Here is a 6,185-nt window from a genome sequence, read left to right on the forward strand (position 1 = left end):
CAAAGAAACAAAAGCCCGGAAGTCTCCAGTTAGTTGAGTGGAAGCATATATCCTAAATTTGAAGCTAGAAGTTTAGGCTCAGGGCTGTTCTCAACCCCTGGCTGCACCCAAAATTGCCTGAGAGCTAACTTCAAAACAAAACAAAAAATTAAAGCAGGGTCTTCTAAATCTCGGCGGGTGGGGGGCAAAAAAGTCTTCTAAATCTCTGGGGGGGTAAAAAGGTCTTCTAAATCTCTGGGGGGCAAAAAAGGGTCTTCTAAATCTCAGGGGGGAGCAAAAGTCTTCTGCGGGGGGCAAAAAAAGGGTCTTCTAAATCCCTAGGAGTCTTCCAAATCCCTGGGGGGCATCTGTGCTGTAAAACTTCGAAGAGAACAAGAACCGCTGGGCCTGGGATGGGAAACTTGGGGTGGGAACAGCAAAAGACAGAGGTCCTGGCAGCAGAAGTGACAGCAACAGGGAAATGGGGCAGATCCCTGCCACTACCCCCAGCCACCCACCCACCCACCCAGCCTCTCTTCATCCCTGCACTTTCTGGGGAGCACCACCTGCCTCCCACTTCCCCAACCCCACTTCCTCTCCTCAGCTCTGCCAGGCTGTTAACAGCAACGGGGCTTCTCTCCTCTCCCCAGGTCTCTAGCCCTAAAGCTTTTCCAATTCCACCCTTGCTTATCTGCCTGTTAGGGGTCCCATCCTTACCTCCATCTCCCTTTCTGGCTTCTCTTGCTGATGTCTCAGGCCAGCAACACCCCGAGTCCTGCGGCTATGACCTTCTGGCCCTCAGTTTCTTTCTGGATGCTCAAGAAACCTCAGATTGTAGAAGCACAGCAGGGAATTAAAAACAGGTTTCTCTGTGCTCGTCTTGATTAATTAAGGCAGCACTCGGGTCTTTCTCAAACCTGGCCTCCGGCTCTGGCCTGTAGGCCCTGGGAGGGCCGTTAAACACAATCCTCACCCGCCTTGGCTTCAGATATTTTCACAGCTTCTGTTCTTAGGAATTAGAACTACATCTTCTCTGGCCTGACGGGGACCTTCAAAGTCAATCACAGAAGGATCCTTAGCCTGTTTTCTCTGGATACGGATATGGAAATTCAGTTAGGAGTTGGGGGAAGCAGAACTTAGCCTGGGGAGTGGGAATTCTCTCCAGAGCCCTCAGAGCTGCCAGGTGCCGGGCGTGGCTGTTCGACCCGTAGGCATAGGCACTCGGTGTCCTCCTTCATGCCACTGTCCATCTGGGCAGTATGCATAGTGGCGAAGAGCCTAAGAGGGGCTGTGACACCTCCGGAAATTAAGGGAGGTGACATGCAGAACGCACCTGGCCCTAGAGAGCGCTCCGCTGGCCTTTGCTCCCTCTCCCCCATTCTCTGCGGTGCTGTCACGTCGGCTTTCAGGGTGATCTCACTGCTGGCCAGTAGAACTTACAGGAAGGAATCAAGCCAAACCTGTGGAGTGGGTCTAGACTGAAAAATAAGCTGACCATCTATCTGTGTTGTGGGGAGGGGAGGCAATTTTCTGGCCGGACCTGGGAGGTTCAGTGTTAGGAGTAGATCTGTAGAATGTTCTGTGTGACTTAAAGGCGAGACGTGACTGGCAGTTTCAGGCAGATCAGTCGGGAGGGCTGTGGGGCTGTGTGCCTTGTTGAGTTTGTGTGTTCTGAAGTTATTTGACAATGAAAACAAGTGAATAAAAATATCCACTTGTGTTTTTTAAACACTTTTATTCTAAGATCACTTTCAGGGATGGAGGAGAGCGCCGTCTGCTTACCGCAGCTCACAGCCAGACACTGTGGCTCGGGTAGGATCTTAAGCAGTTTTCTTCAGGTCTGGATTAGAGCTTCTGCCCAGCTCCGTTTCTCTGTCAGAAGAGTTTAATGAGTAAGAGGGTGGTCACTGAGAGGTGCAAAGAATCTCAGGAGAAAACATGGCCCAGAAATAAAAGCACGCCCGTGGTCACACAGAAAATGGGAATAAATGCTCAGTCTTCCACCTCCCTAACCTCCAGAGACCAAAAACCCCAGCTCGGAATTGGCTCGAAAGGCATATATACATTGGGGCAGGGGGGTAGCGAGGCAAATAGCTCCTCAGCTAATGAATGTGGGGAAGGGGAGGGATTTTATACTCCAAATGATTTTTTTTTCTTTTGAACATAGACATCTGGTGTCCTATAAATAAAATTCAAAATGTAAATACTGTAAAGCCCATTAGAGAGTGGTTTTAGGTTTGGGGGGAGCACGGGTCAGTTGCTAACCCGCCGCACTGTGGTGGGAAAACATCACCCCATACGTGGGTGTTCTCGGCTCCAGCAAGCCGCCCGCGCCGCGCACCAACCAGGCTGTGCTTCGTCTAACGAATAAACATTAAAACACGGGTCAATTGTCCTATAGTTATTATGTTGCATGAACAGTTTTAAACAGCTACCTAAAAACCTTCCTGCTTTCATTTTAGTCATTGGGGGAAAAAATACCTTGTGAAGGGAGAACACCAGACTTCTTGCTAGGACCCAAATTCCTGTGCTCACCAATTAAGTCCGGGGACATGCACTGAGCCAGATTTTAATATCAGGTTTAAAATGCTCTTCAAAAGAGGCTTTCTGTTTGAGTCGTGTAAAATAAGCTTTATTTAATAATGCTCAATTTGACTTCCTCAATTTAAATATTTGCTCTGATCAGCAACCATTTGATCCCGGCTTCGTTTCGGGCTGAGGAATAATTTCTCTGGGTTTTTCTTCAGTGCCGGGTTGATCCCGGAGGCCGAGTGGCTGCTCTCGAGTTCCGTGCATTTCTCGAGTCTGTGCTGCGAGTGGAAAGACGGGCATAAAAAGCCTCTCCCGGAGCTGCCGCATAACGTTTGCATTGTGTGTCCTCACATCTGTGTGGCTGAAGACAAAATATATCACTTAAAAGACTCTTCATAATGGGATAATTATAAGGGAGATTTTATTTTAAGTAGAACATCAGAATGCAAAGAAATTCCCAAGGAGGTGTTCTGTTTCTAGATACGTTCTGCTGTGTACCCTCTGCTTTTCCCCATTCAGGGATTTTTACAAGAACCGTACGCACGAAATGGGTGGTCATCCATTAGCAGTGAGGGATTTTAAGACCGCAGCGAGAAGAGGGAGAGTTACTTTAATATTTAACTTCAGTGTGTTTTAAAACGGGGAACGCCACTGTGGATTCCACTAACTTTAGGAACATTTCAGAGATCTTTTGGTTCCCGTAGTTACTATTGTTCGGATTTTACTAACACCAGGGTTAAAAAACCTTGAGTTTTGATTTTTATCTTCACATGCCCCCTTTAGAAAATAGCCACCGTGAAGCCCGTGGCCCTGGTCCCCCTCTCGAGGTATCGTAAAGCCGTTCGTAACGGCATAAACGCCTGACAACCTTACTCCCTGACACCAGCCCGGGGTGAGTCGGCCAGTGGCGAGGGTGGGAGAAATGCTGTCCATTATCTGAGCAACCTCTTCACAGGGACTGTGACCCCAGCATGGGAGGGAGGGCCCTTTTGCTGTGAAAGGAGCATTTATTAGCGCAGGACTAGTGCCTGGTTTATGCACCCCAGCCGGGTGGAAGGATGCCGCCCCACCCCGCCTGCAGCCTGCGTCCTGGCCTGAAGTGTTTACCGCTAGGGTGATTTACACCATCCAGGTGTTCACTTGGGAAGCATCTCAGCTCTGAGCTGACACGGCAATTGCAGTGGGTTTGCAGACTACAGCATTTTTCTATTCATCGGGGTCCAGGGGCCGAATAGACAGTTTTTGTCAATGCTGGCGCAAAGCAGGTTCCTCTCCTTTAGCACCCCGAGGCTTTCAAAAGGGTCTTGCTAAGCAGTTTCTTTTTTTAATGGAATTCAGGGTTCACAGATAAGCCTGCAGTGATGGTAACTGCTCCACTTCTCCCCAGCCGCACAGATCGGCCTCTGTCGGGCGCTTCCATTTTAAGGGATGCATTTTTCAGGAGCCACTTTATCTATTTTGCTCACATTTCAGTGCAGGTGATGGTTACTGTTTCGTCACTGGGTTTCCATGGGGAGTCCCTGACACCTACCTAAGCCTGGCATAATTTGAATGCCGAATTAAAACATGGCCCAAGACACTAAAAATGGCCTTTTCGTTTGATTAAAAACAATACCATATATCTTAAAATTTGTTTTATCTGTCCAGCTCACCTCCATTTAAAGGAGTTTGGACATTTATTACATGTCCATTTTTACACTTGCACTAATCTTTTCTCCAGCCACCTCTGGTACTCTGATAAAGCGAGCAAATATATTTTTGCCTCATAGAATTCTATACACACACACACACACACGAGGGTGTAAGAAGGATGCTTGTAGTGAAGTAAAAGATTCTTTGTTTAAATTTTGCAAATTTTTACTGATCTTGAAAATAACTTTTTTACTAATCCTGAAAAATACTGATCCTGAAATTTTAAGAGCTCTTTTCAACTTAGCTGGTTTTCTCTCCTTGATAAAATTGTCCAAGAATAGTTCTGTGCACCCTTGCAAGATCAGTAGACAAACCATTTGGTCAAACACAGGTGGGTTAAAAAGTGGGAACCATCTGATCCAGTTTTAGCAAATAATACTATTCCTTCTGCTTTGAACTGTACATTTAAAATACTTTGAAGTCAATGATTTGAATACTAACAAATTGACTTAAAAAGCATTCAGACTTTCCGTTTGTGCTCTTTTCTCCCTGAACTATAAATATATAAACCTCCCCAACAGAGTAAAAATAGCATTTATTTCCCATACTAAACAGGGAAACATTTGCACCAGCAACAACTGTTTAAAATGACTGGTTCTGGGATGAGGAAAACAAAATGCCAGGAATAAAATTTTTATTTCCAAGTGTCAAGTTGAAGCCCTTTCAAACTATCATGGACTCCCTGGGTAACGCTTTTTCTGTTACCTGACACAGCGCAACATTAAAAAGCAGCATGGAAAACCTCACGCTGTCCCAAAGAAAATCGAAAGAAAAGTCCCGAAGTGACCAATTTTTACCCTTGCTATAAATGGAATAAGTATGTGCATTTGCGAATCTTAATTCTTCATCTAAACATGTTGCTTCAAGTGATGTCACTTGTGGATACAGACAGATGAAAATACGAGACCACGCTCTATTTTAAAGAATTGCTGAAGAGTGCTGAATACCGAAACCCACTGCACGGCCAGTGCAGCTAACGGCACAACTTAAACCCCCAGATTCATTTCTTTCAACCTCCACTGGAGCTGTCCCAAAAAAGCAGGTGACTATTGAAAGTGTTTTTTTCTTCTAATTCTAAATAACAGGGATAAAAATTAATGTCATTCTATGGGGTCTGAACATTAGAAGATACGAGAGAGTTAGCCAGGGCCTGCTAAACGGCTAAACAGATTAGTAGCCTTACTTTCCAACATATAAACATCTGAAACCCGTTTCCTGTTTAAGAAAAAAAGTCTAGGTGGATGACCTCGGGCACTTTTTTTTTATTAACAAATGTGAATTGTACATCATGGTGGGGAAAAAAAAATGGTCCACGCTTGGTGGTCTTTCTACAGTCTGTATATGGGGAGACAGAGAAAAAAATACAAAAATAAACGTTACCTTCTCACTTGCAGGGTGGGCAATGCCATTTCTGCAGCCGTCCAGGGCTCTGGCAAATGTTAAGGCTGTCACTGCAGACACAATCCCCATGGTCTGTCTGTGTGCCTCGATAGAGTCCGAAGAAAAACATTCCTCGCATTCCTGATGGTTGGTCCTATCTCCAGGCCTTGGCCTCGGCCCTGCAGGCTCGTGTCACCCCGTCAAACGGCCTAGGCCACGGCTAATCTAAACCCCTGCCCTCCCCAGCCAGCCCCATGGCAGGGTGAAAACTGGGACCAATTTGCTGCCTAAACCCTGAGGATGCAGCAAGTTGATTCTCGACCCCTAAGGACACCAGCTGCAATGTGTTCCGCAGAAAAGAGCTTAGCGGTTCTGGCACATTCTGACAAGATACATTTTATAGGACTTGTGCTAAAATTTGATATTGGAATTGGGATTCCAATTTTATGCCTCCAATGATAACAATAGCAGCTGGGACCTTTAAGAAATGTGTGTGTGCCTTCTATTTAAGAGTTATGTAATAAAAGCTATTTATGTCAAACACCTTATAAGGGAAAGATTTAGCCTAAAGATCAATATAGCATATCATACTTTCTCATATT

General features: G+C 45.7%; 1 long non-coding RNA gene across 1 annotated transcript; it reads right to left on the reverse strand.

Moving 5' to 3' along the window:
* Positions 1–2,583: 2,583 nt before the first annotated feature.
* On the reverse strand, positions 2,584–5,673 carry LOC105726510 (uncharacterized). The gene is made up of 2 exons (XR_001109545.2): positions 5,584–5,673; positions 2,584–2,872 (listed from the first exon to the last, which is right to left on the reverse strand). It is a non-coding gene; the product is annotated as an uncharacterized LOC105726510 (long non-coding RNA).
* Between the last annotated feature and the right edge of the window lie 512 nt (positions 5,674–6,185).

Source organism: Aotus nancymaae, unplaced genomic scaffold, assembly GCF_030222135.1.
Source record: "Aotus nancymaae isolate 86718 unplaced genomic scaffold, 86718_ANA_hifiasm-v0.15.2.pri h1tg000095l, whole genome shotgun sequence".
Classification (NCBI taxonomy): Eukaryota; Metazoa; Chordata; class Mammalia; order Primates; family Aotidae; genus Aotus; species Aotus nancymaae.